Below are 13341 nucleotides of genomic sequence, written 5' to 3' on the forward strand. Positions count from 1 at the left end.
ATGCCCTTTCTTGCAGCCCGCTGGTTATGTAGGTCATCCTCGGACACGATCTTTCGTAATTTACGATTCACGTGCGCAAGTGTAACGTGCGCGTAATACGATATCGGTGCGCGTCCAACGAATATGGCGCCGCCACAGATCTCTCTACGACAAATCTGTGAGGGACGAATGTATCTTTTGTACCCATCGAAATCGTCGTTAGATAAGGCACTCTTTTTTTTTTTTTTTTTTTTATTTAAGAGAAGATTTTTTAATAATAAGCATATTCTTTTTCTAAGAAAAAATTGTTGAGAAATGTTGTCAAGAGAACGATGTGGATATTTTTAAATACGCTTGAATTAACTTATGGACATAATCAAAAATAAATACGAAATAGAAATATAATATTGTTCCTGTTTTTGATAGGAACACTTGACGAGCTTCACGCAAACATTGTTATTGGACAGTTATGAACGGAACAGGGAAGATGAGAGGAGACACAATAACACGATATCCTAGGAATAAGGAAATCAAGAAGGGAAAAAAAGGAGACACGCGAGAACAGGCGACCAGGTGGCCGAAACCACCTGCCTTTCGGAATGGCTCACCTAACTAAAGCGTATCGAGTTTTTCGGTACTCCTTGACATTCGAAGATTCGTTTAAAAAAAAGAGGGAATTCTGAACCCTTTCGTCGGCCATTCCTTCGCCTCCACGTGTGTGCAAATTATTCCGAAATTTCGCCCTAACTAAATGATTTGCATTGATTCGAAAAGCTTACAGATGCACGTACTTGATCATAAAATGCATCATTGAATAAATAAATATTCGTAAATTTGTATACAAAATTGTAAATTCAATTTCGATAATTAGAAAAATAATTCTACACATTGAAAGACAGATGTTATCAGATCGAAGTGTTATTAAATGTAATATAATTATCTCCTTATTTTATCTCGATAAATTATCCCAAATAAAAAGTCATTCAAAAATAACATGCTTACCATTAGCCTACTAAACAAGCTTAATAAACGCTTTCGTTTTTATCCCACGATAAAAGCAATTTGATCTTTCGAAGGAATCGTCTTTGTGGCGTAAAAAAAAGTATCAAAATTTTTCTGCTCGAAAAATACGTTAAAAAATCGACTAGAGAAAAAGAAGGAAATAAATTCACGACGAATAGAAACGCAAGGGCTGGAATATTTGCAACCTACCAAATATAGCAAGCTGTGTATCGTTACAGGTATATCCAAGCCAAATATACATCCTAGATGTATATGTGCAGGGGCCAACGACCGGATCGCGTGTACGTGTGTGGGCGTTTTGCGTAGCGTGTTCGTGGCTTATGCCAACGGCTCATAACCAGGACCCGGAAACATGTGCCTGGCATTCCCGTATCCTTTGTGTGGATCGGCGCAGCAAAAATAAGACACGGATGTGTTTCAGCTTGGAATCTCTGAAAACACTCCTACGAATCACGCAATGATACCAACTTCTTCGCTATATTATAGTTTCTTTTCTAGATCTAACGGTAATGGCGCGTTTTCGAGGATTGAAAAACTTTCTTTTAATTATGATTCTTTTAATGATATTTTTTAATGATGAGGTTAATTTTGCAAAAAATTATATTCAGTGAGTTTTTATCGGGAGATTCTTCTTTTTTTGAGATAAAATCGATCTTTGATTCACAAATTTTTATGTAATTATTTTTATTATTATTTATATTATTGCGTGTTTATAGTACTATAACGTATCGTAATGCGTAAAAATGAAAAGTTTTTAGAAGATTTGAAATTCGAGGACGATTTAAAAAGCAAATGAAATTTATATTAAATTGTTTACGCTTTTACTTTCTTTCATAATCTAACTTAGCTGAATAGTGCACAAAAGAATATTCTCGTCCAAGAGCTCCGCTTCTGGTAACCATCATGGTGACTCACACGCCATGGAATGAATAACTTCGGGACTCAATGAAGTATGCTATCTTTTTTAAAAATTCTGCATCTATTTCTATATTCTAAATATATATATATATATATTATTTTATTTTTAAAAATCTAACGTTTTTCATTGAAACATAAGAATATATCGTAAAAATTATTACACATCTCAACGGTAAATTTATTATCATTACGTTCGAATAATTTTTAATCGAATGAAGCGATAAATAAATAATACGCATTGTTTATATGCTATTTTAACGCTATCTACAAAAATTTTTAATCTTAGCTTTTAAAACGCATATCAGATATAATACATTATACCGCATCGATAATGAATTTTACTCGAGATTCTATCTTTTTCAAAGTTTTTTACACCGAGATCCCCAAGATAAAAATTTATAAAAATTAATTTTCAGAGATCCGTTACAAAGATTATAAAAAATTTGGATCCAAACAATTTTGTCAAATACAAAAACTAATTTTTCGTCGTAATTCTATTAAGAAGATCGTTAAAAATCGAATTTTATTTTTGTGGTATTTTTTTGAATTTTGTTTACATCACGACATGAGAAATTGATACACGAATATTCGAATCGAGCCAACGAAACATGACAGTTGTCAATAGGCAAACAATCAGTGGAAGAATCTGTTAAACGAAGCCTATTAATTTAAGAACGAGAAATTAATTCACTACATCTATAACCTCCACGTCGAGAAGAAACTTGCAAATAACACGCGCTCGGTTACGCAACGGAGCAATGCACTCTTCACGGGCAATCTATTCATACTTCAAGGCCAGCTGCTAAGGAGTTTTATGGGCTAGGGTTTTCAGTTTCCTACCATGGTCATCGTTTCCTTCGCCGTTTCGTTCACTGTAATTCTATTACTCCGTGCACGTATAGCTATACGGAGAACCCGGAAACGGCATAAATTACTTCAAAAATTATCGAATCTTTGATTTATTTTTGCAACGAAATCTCCAAATGTATTCTTTCCAATTTATACGTATACGTGTATACACCTTTATTTCGCGAAAGTAATAATCTTTTGAAAAGGAAGTTAAATAATTAATCAACAATTTTATCCATAAAAATCACAATTAGCGAATTTCTGTGAAAAATAGAGTTCTATTATAATTCTTTGTCCAGTTCGAAAAAGAATGTTTTCTCGAAGAAAGTAGGAGCAATCATCTTTCCACAGCATTTTTTCGAGCCACGTGCATCGCACGTAATATATAAAAATTAATAACACGAAATGCTCCTCTTTTGAAATGCGCGAAAAGATAAGAAGGTTGATTCGTTGGGAATACGATAGGCTGTAGCGACAAAGGAAGACAGATCTAAGGGACGAACACAACGGTCAATGGCCCAACAAGGTCGTCAATGCAGAGTGCGCGAGCTAGTTCCCCTCTGTAGCTGAATTTTGCCGCCAGATTCCGTGGTGTATACGCGTGTGCGATCACATGTACGATGCCTAGGCAGCGGTTCGTTTAGAGCAAACCGACCAATCACGGGGGTCGGCTTCCTTTGGTCCTGGCCAATGGCCGCGTGGGACCAAGGTCGCAGCGCTCGCACATGTTTTTCCTTCGCCTAGTTATATATACTCGCGCCGGGCTGCACGATCGGGACGATTCGCGAGGGTAAGGAGGGAGAGAGCCAAACAACTCGTTCGGGAGAATTCGGGCGCGCGAAAATCGACGAGTGGTGGGAGTGGCCGTGAGCTTTGAAACTTAGTCGCGCGGTCGAAAAATCGGCATCGGTGACCACGTGTGTCGTGCAATCGCACGTGGATGATTTCCAACTGGTAGAACTGAACATTTAATATTTAAAATGTTCGTGATGTAAATAGGCGAGACAGAGAATTTTATTGTTCTAATTCTATCGTTTCTATGTACGGTTTCTGAGAATTGTTTTGCATAGAACATGGAACAAGCGATTTTGTCATCGGATGGAAATATTCGATACGAGCTATGAGTTCATATATGCTTGTAATATTTAAATGAGAAATGGTTTCGAAACAAAGTGATACAGATTCATGAGTTTTTATTATATTCAAATGAATATTAAGATGAATAGAATAGACTTATTCGAGTTTTTAAATCGATTTCGATCCGAATAAGCAATATATTATAATTTCTGGCTTTTTCATTTTCATAATACGAATAGTGAATATAAGCAAATGATCATATCACATTTTCTTTAATTTTCTATCATAATTATTTTTCGAATTTTAAAAAAAATCTCTACACAAAATTATTGGTAAAACAAATTAATTTTCAAATAATTTAAATCATCAAAATTATAATGAACGAAAATAATTATTTAGAAAGTGGATGTTATCTCCGATTTCGATAATTTTTAAATATGTTGTAGAAATCAAGATTTTAAACACTTTTTAATACAACTTAATACTTTTGAAATTGCCGTTCAATCTTTTCGAAATATTTCCAAAAAGAGATATTATTACATAAAATTTCACTCATAGATATGCGTCTATGTATATATATATATATATATGTGTGTGAATATATTATAAACTGTTTATACAAAGTATTAATGTATTGAAATATTCTGAAGAAACGATTCTAGAGATCAAAACAAAAATATATATAAATATGATATGTAAAAATGTCGATCGAGATTTACTTATTGAATTATAAACAATTTAAATTTGCGTTAAACGAAGCAAATTTCAATTACTTATAACTTGATAAATATAAGTTCAACATTTTTGTATAGCAATTTTTGCGTTTGTTTTGGCTTCTAGAATCGACTTACCAAAGATGTTTCACGAATATAATTAATTCCCTGTATAAACATATCACATTTGCGATTGACTTTCAAAATATATAACGAGTAAATTAATATCATTATTTTTAACACGAAGATAGATGTTAATATCTGTGATGATTTTTCAAATACGCAACCTTAGTATTAATAAAGATATTTCCATTATAAAAAAATACTTTTTTGATTTTATATATTTTAATTGATCCGTTATACGTAATAGTTTATATTTAACATAATAGATAAGTGTTGATTGCATGCTAAAAAATTCTACGTATAGTAACAAAATTCGCTTTATAAATAATTACTTAAAGAAAAATCAAAGATATGTATTCGATTTTATACAAAAAAAAAAAAAAAAAAAGAAAGAAAAATGAAAAATTCCTACGTATATTCGGCGTGACAAGAGAAAAGATATCGCAGTTATATTTATACGCGTTGTGTCTGTTTCAACAAAGACCATAAATGCACGCACGAGTCTGTTAAGCCAACGGGTTGTGTAATTATGTCATTGACCTACTTAGTCTTCCGATGATTAACTCTCGATTCGAGAAAGAATTATCAGTACGTGGGCACCTGCATTTAACTATATTTTACGATGTAACATCGTGCACAAGATTATATAATTTCTTTTTTATTCCTTTTTTTTTTTATTGCGCGATCGCACACAAATATTTTCGGAAAAAGTGAACGCATCGATCTACGTTCGCGACCACATGGTATTTAATACCCTAGTAATCTGATAACAGCAGCAATGCTATCAACAACGTGAAATTTCGCAACTCTGCGTTTGCCTTGTAATACTAACAAAACGCCGAGCCTTGAAATCACCCATAGTTCCACGCGTTTCACAAATATATTTTCTTTTCAAAAGCGAGGAAAAAATTAGCCACTTAAGTAAAAAGAATATTTCTTACATTTTGATATTTTTAGTTGATCGATATTTCATTGATTATTTATTATTAATTATTAACGAAGAAGAGAAAATTTATAAGAAAAAAAAAGAAACATCGAACGAAATCAAGTAAAAATTTTAAATGTAAATCTTCTGTTATATCTTCCAATATATTTATCCACAAAAGTCCTCGATAATAAATTCAATTCTTTTGGAAACACGTCGACAAACAAATAAGTACCTACCTTAACTATAATTCAAGGTGATAATTTCAAGTACAAATTCTAACGTGCATACAAATTCCAAACAAAATACATTTCTAAGTTTACGGTGCGCGCGTGTATCGACCGTAACATAGTAAACAGAACTATCAATCTTGTTTTTCTCCGTAGAAGCAAGGTCAAAGGGGATCGTGCAGACCGTGTTATTTTGCATTTCGGTCAACACTAACGAGAATAAGTTCACATTTTTTCTGGCTACAAACATTTTCGAATCAGCATCACTCGAGAAAGAAATACTGGTTTCACGTGTAATTGTACGATTACGGTACTTTTATCTACCACGATATTCCACGAATTCTTACATTCGAAAATGCCGCGAATCAGTATCGTTTGCGGTTATGGATGTCACGTTTCTAACAGAAACCGGCAAAAGAAGGTTCTCGTAACCGGATTGGCAAATCTTGTTGCGCGAACAGGAGAATAGGTTATCTCGAAGAAATCTCGAGATAATGTACCGTAGCCTCTTTACCTATCGAATATAGAGCTCGATCAATCACTGTGATTGCACGTGGAGAACGAGAGGAACGCGACGCGTGAAAGCAACGCCAAAATATTTCAACCGGCGATGAACGATCTGTTGGCGTATGGAGATTGAATTATGGTCGTCTTTCATCGAACTGGTACGCTGTCTTGTCGGTTAAGCGAGTTGTTGATATCTCGCTCTCTGAATTAAACGATTAGACACATGGGTTATTCAAATGTGAGAGGAATGTAATATATATTTTGGAATAAATGATACGTGATATTTGTTATTTAATATTAAAATTACTTAGGACGTAAATACATGTGTCTAAATATACGTAATCTGATAGATATGTAAATGATATGGTATGAAAAATTTTGAATAAAGTTTATTCACATAAACTATTTAATTTTGAATAATTATATGTTTTAAGTATATATTTATCTTATAAGTTTTATATTTGAAGCAGTATAACTATGTATTTAATAACAAAGAAAAGAATGTAAAATGCAAAACAAAACTCAAATATTCCTCGGATTACGTAGTTTTAATACAGATAAGTGTTTCTACAAGTATTCATCGGAAACATTTTCAAAAACATGTAACAACACTGAAAAATTTCTTATTGTTGTTTTGATGAAGATACAATTTAAAATAAGATATTTTTGTCAGAACAAATATCAATTACAATATTAATATTAATTTTTCTAGAAGCACTTGTTTATAATAATTATAAAAAAATTTAAAAACTCATGAACATTTAACGTGTAAAATATTTACTATATAGAAATTAATTTGAACATTTAATAGAAAAGAATTGATTAAATATATTTCTATTATTATTATATAAATAATTAGTAATTTTATATTTATCTATTATTTATAGAAATACCATTCGTCAAAATTGAAATAGAATCAAAAAATTCTACTCATTGGAGTAATAGTTTTTAATATATTATAATGTAGGAAAAATTATTTGATCAAAATATGATAAGATAAAAAAGTAAGGATGAGTGAAAAATGAGAGAGAAAGAGAGAGATTACGAAAGTTTGCGAATTATTAGCGCGTGTACGAATACGAATTGGTGAGAGGACGGAATATGATGTCAATGGCCGGCATCCTGTTGCATCAGAGCTAACCTTGACTCTAAGAAGTATATACTCCGCTTCACTGAGTTCACGAGTTTACGAGTCAAGTACATTCACTCCCCATTTCTCGGTTGTCCCCTTTATATCGGCCGCGTATCCGAGCTTCTGAAATTGTATTATTCCATGATTTATGATCGTTCGACTAATCATCCAGTCCCTTTTTTCCCTTTATAATAATCGAATTAATTGCGGACCAATTATTAATTTTTGAAATATAAAAGACTAAATATAGATAACATTATAACAGACGTAATATTACATCGGTTAATAATAAAAGCTGTACGAACAACGAAATAATAAATTTTTTAATATTCTTATAATAAATTTAACCAAATCTTGAATTTATAGTAAATGATAATTTATAGTGAAAAATTACAAGCTGTTTTATTTACATGATTCTCAAGTTTTTTCAAAGGGATTCGGCTCGAAAATCTGAAATCCGGACACAGACCGCTTTATGTTCGCGAATAAAAATAGCGACAACGTGTTACGTTCTGCCGAGAATTCTCTATATTTTTGAATCGCCGTTCGAGATTCAAATGGCGGAAGTGTACCTGCGTTCGAACGGTCTTATCGACTAGATAACATACGTTTCGTGTTATTTGTGCTCACAAAAAGCGTGAGCGTGTCGTTCGCGATCAATGAACGATGGATAACCTAAATCGTCGTGAATTGTCGAAGATTATCTTATTTTAATACCAGTATCATAAATAATCATCAAAAATTTAGAAAAAAATTTCTATCGAGTCACTATCTTTTAATTAATTTTCTTACCGAAACACATACAGATATTATTTACTTAATCCATACATTCATTTGCTTTCTAAGACAATAACAAATTTTAATATGTATTCAAAATAAAAATTATAATTAGATTGGAAATTGTGCAAATTAAACAAATTAGCAAATATCCCATAAATTCGGTAACGATAATTACTAAATATAAGTCATAAACGTGACTCTGTCGATAACAATAAAATCTACCAAGAATAAATAATAAAACTCGTAAACTATCATGTTTCGCATGAGCCATACGTTTTTAAATGTAATAAATTTAAACGTAAAATCAAGTAGGTGAAAGGCAATATTTCAATATTTAAGAGAAAGTTGTAAAACATATGGATAGAGAGTGTTTCTCACGACTTGTGCACATGCAGCCACGTATAGTAGCCACGCATCTGTGCGTGTTTCCGTGTCACTGCTAGTTGCAACACGAACTAGTGACACGGCCTAATTTCCTGCTCGTACCCGTTTCGTTCATCTAGATACGTATGGTGTCACTAGTGCGCGTTATCGCGTTGCATTGAACACAGTGACCCAACGATCGATCAAGATAGATAATCGCCTTCCTAGAAGAATTATCACGAATAATTATTTCGAATGCTCAGAATGGTTAAATTTTTTAATCATAAATTGTTAATATATTTTTAAGTATCGGAATGTTTTAAAAAAAAATTTCTTCTTAGAAATGAAATTTCGAAGACATAGGATGAACTTCTTTTTTAGAAAGTATTTAGTAATATTTTTATAAACAACGATATCGTTAATAATGATAATTCGTAATATAAAAAATAATAATGATATAGTTTCATAAAACTCCATTGTGACCTTACATTATACGGTTCAAAACGCGGAATAAATAATAAATGAAGCAGAAATATAATATTCGATCCCATTTCAGCAATTTCAATCGATATCTCTCCACCCTTATGTAAAAAATCTTTTCTGTGTTTCTGATAATTCGAAGGAAAATATTACATTCGTATTCTTAGAACGCGCGTGTATGCAAATGGATGCAATTATTTAGGTCACATTCAAATGAATTTTGGTCGCGATTGCCGCATAAGAAGCCGCCTTTCGCATCTAAGGACGCCGCTCGAGCACAATCAAACGGTATATGAATGCTTCTAACGTTCCACGTGTCGCTTGCACACTTCGTTTAATTCGACGCCTCACACATTCAGAAGCGCGCATACGTGCAGCTCACAAGCACACTTTCCGATGATAACACTTGTAAATTCCGATTTGTACGTAATTCTCTCCCCCCTCCCCTCTCTCTCGATTTTAGCCCGAATATTTTCGTATCGCAGATACACGTGTTCCTACTTCGTGCTTGACACATTTCTTATAGCGAAAGATTTATGTACACGAATCTTATCTTTTCGCCTTGATACGTTATGCAACTCCCAACACTGAATCAGTACCAATAGTATAAACGACGCGTTTATGCGCTCCATTTTATTCTTCTCCTCGATCTCAGATACTTAATTTTCTAAAAGAGAGTTTTGTACAGAGAGTTTGAATAATTTAATCCATCGAGTCCGACTTTCTTATCGCATCAAACTATAACGATCCTTTCTCTTCCTAATACAAATTCACCTCTCGAAGGGACTAAGCCGCGATTAATCTCGCTTACTCGTCGAGAGGTAATAAATATTTTACAAATAATTATTTCCTTGAACAATTACCTACATTCCAACCTCGATCCAAAAGTTCCTCCACAAGTTTTCCTCGCAAGCTCGCAAGATACGTCGTCCCACGCATCCGCACACGCATACACAATCGTTCGTTGCGTGCCAATAGCCATCTACAAGCATACCACGTGCCGATATAACATTCGTGCCAGTGTGCATCGTCTATGTACGGTCGAAGAAGACCGTGAAGAAGACTGTTAGATCTAACTGTAACCCAGACCTACTTTCGGCTTCCTTTGGACCTTCCCAACGATTACGTATATCCGTGCACCACATACCGTCGTACGCACACACATCTATACACGCGTTGCCCAACCGCACGATCTCCTCCTCTTCGGAGCATACTGAGTGCGTTGTTTCCTCCCCCTTTCCTCCACCAAACTTCCTCGTCCTTGAACCCTTCCCACCCGACTCCCTTTTGCGTTCTCACCCTCTCCTAGCCTCAGAGAACAGAGGACCACACTCCGGGCGACAAGGCATCGAGTTACCCTCTCCCTGTTTCTCCATCCAACTGGAGAAAAGAGCGAGGCAAGAGTGGTGGGCTTTTCGTCGACTTTCGCCCACCTTCCCCAAAACAACGCAGGGGACAGGAGGAGGCTGGAAAGGAAACTTTTCTTTTCCTCTCGTCCAAAGAGAACTGTTGCGAGGGCACCGTTTTCGTGAAATCAGGACACGCGCGTGTGGAGAAAGCGTTAGGAAAGGAGAATGGGCAAGGGGAATAGGATACAAAAATTTGTATCTCGCGTAAGATAGCACAAAATGTACAATCGGAAGTGTAATACTTTATTTGGGAGGGGGGGCTTATCGCGAATCGCGTGGTGGAGCTTCGGCTGTCCGGCGAATCAGGATCGAGTCGAATTGCATGCGAAGTAAAGAAAAAAAGAAACAGTTTATTGATGAATGGAGATCTCTGCTTCAATAGTTTCGAATAAATGGATTATTTATATATGGCATTTGTTCCTGAAGTAAATGCAAAACTTGGTATACAAAAATATTGGTCGATGCTTATTTATTAAGAGGCGGTAATAACTAGGAATAAATATTATTATTATTTTTTCGATGGATTAGTAGAGGAAGCTACTAAAATATATACTAGCATATTATTGTTAATATAAACGTTACAAAAAAGAGAAAGCTTTTAATTAAAAAATAAAAAAAAAAAAAGAAACGTAGCTCGATACATATAAAAGATATCTCATCGATTAAAACGAATTATTGCCTTGCGAATTTTAATTTCATATATATGTATACACACACACAATCTTCGATTGTTCAATCGTGGTATCAACTTTCATCGATTACGTTATCCATTTCCAAGCGAGAGAAGACCGAGCACAGTTAGTCTCTGTTCGATCATGAAGAAGAAAAAAACAGCGCGTGGTGAGCCAACTAATTAAGCATGCGGTTCTACGGTCTTCGCGAGGGATAGTGATTAATCGATCGATACGAGTCGCTCGCAACTTTCTCTGCGTGTTGCATTTCAACGTCGAAACGTCGTTAGTCGAATCGAGCTGACACCAATATCCACGCATTCGTGGATATTTTTATATTGGCCGATAGAATTCATAACGATAACGGATCGAGTGCAGTGCCAGAAATATTTCGTTTCATCTTCGACTTGCTCTTGTATCTTGTCGATCTAACGACGCTCGGCGACATAAAGATAAGAAAAGAGGGGAAAAAAGCGAAGCAAGAAACTCGTGCCTCGAAAGTTGCACATTCTTGTTTATCCAATGTGCGATAAAGCGACTAATATCTATCTTGTACACAATATCCACCGTTATCGCTGTTGCTGATATGTCATACCAAATTTTACTGAAATCGTAAAAGCGTTTGTAAGCGTTCGCGTGTAAGTCATTGCACGCAATGAGTCAATCGTTTGTTTTTTACGAGAATTTTTACTTCATCGAGAATGTGAAAGTATTAGTATACACGCTTGAATATCGCGTAATACGAAGATCAAGAAAAATAAAAAAATTACACATCGAAAGTATATATAAGTTTTAACGTACACTCCTTGTTGTGTTGGTGTTTCCTTTAAATTGGACGAGAGATCGAAATTACTAAAAGAAGATGTTTTAAATCAAAAATTTCAAAGGGGAGCATTGTACGAAGGAGATTCCATTCGTTACATGGAATTATATAATTTTGAATTGCATTAATCGAATATTTAATTTTGTAACGTTTGTAAAATTTATCGTGTGAAAGATAACGAGCATAAAAAGTTGTATAAAAAGTTTTTTATAAAATTCTATCTTATCTTCTAATACGATTTTTTATACGGAATTTATACTCAAATAAATTACATATTCTATTTTATAAAAAAAAATAATTCGCACACGATAAATCTATTTTTGAACGAAACAACTTTTATTAAAATATTTTTTTGATAATTTCACGTGAGATATCCATCCATTTTTAAATCCATATTCATACCTTTTTTGCTCTGTATTAATGAAACAAGTCGCTCATTAAGGAATCATCGATCACAATGTAACAACATTCGCTGCGCTACGATGTATAAACAACGAATTCAAATCGAGGTGAAAACATTGGAACAATGTCGAAGCACTATTACATAATCACTGTTATTCGCGACTTATTTTCGTATCGCACAATTATGGCTGCAATAAACGCAATACGATAAAAAATTTTAACGCAATCATAACACTTTTTTATCTTTGGAGCAAACATAAAACACCTCCTCCTTCGCCTTCTTTTTTTTTTTTTTTACAAACAAGAGCGTTCCACGATCGATCGAATGCACGACGCACGAGGAACGACGCAATGCAATGAGCGCATTGTACCGCGGCTCGCTGCGAACTGCACGGTTTTGCACGGACGAATCCGTAAGAATGTTGCATTCGTCTCATGGGGGGAATTGCACACACTAGTAACACGCTGCACGTGTTCGTATTATGCGCGCACACACAGACACGCGCGTGTATAGAACGATGTGCAAGGACGACGGAGATTCGCATGCATGCCGACTGACTCTGCGCGAGTGGTACGACTCACGCCGCGCGATTGGACGAAACAGGGGTAGGGGCGGGGCAATCGACGCCCGGTGCACTTCGGCTGCAGTCGCACACGTGCACCGGCTCGCGAATCGTGCAGCCGGCTGCATATGTGTATGCATGAGGCCGACAGGTGAGAGCATGTTCGCGCGTTAAGGAGTGATGGCGCCGCTTTGATCAGACATGGAGGCGCACGAGGTTTCCAACACACGTGAGATGCGATTGTTTTTCGTAGCGATACGAAAATTTTGGTATCTTTTTATTAACTGATAAACGAAGAAAACGAGGTTACTGTTCGAAATATCGTGTTGTCACTGCAATCGTACGATATCGATATGAGTGAGTGGGTCGATCGA

The 13341-nt window shown here is 34.9% G+C and overlaps 1 protein-coding gene across 3 annotated transcripts in view; it reads right to left on the reverse strand.

The window, feature by feature from the left end:
- Window positions 1–13341, reverse strand: part of LOC107993478 (zinc finger protein chinmo) — a 59644-nt gene that overhangs the window by 35294 nt on the left and 11009 nt on the right. The gene's annotated exons all lie outside the window — the stretch shown is intronic.

The sequence above is a fragment of the Apis cerana genome, linkage group LG6 (genome assembly GCF_029169275.1).
Source record: "Apis cerana isolate GH-2021 linkage group LG6, AcerK_1.0, whole genome shotgun sequence".
NCBI lineage: Eukaryota > Metazoa > Arthropoda > Insecta > Hymenoptera > Apidae > Apis > Apis cerana.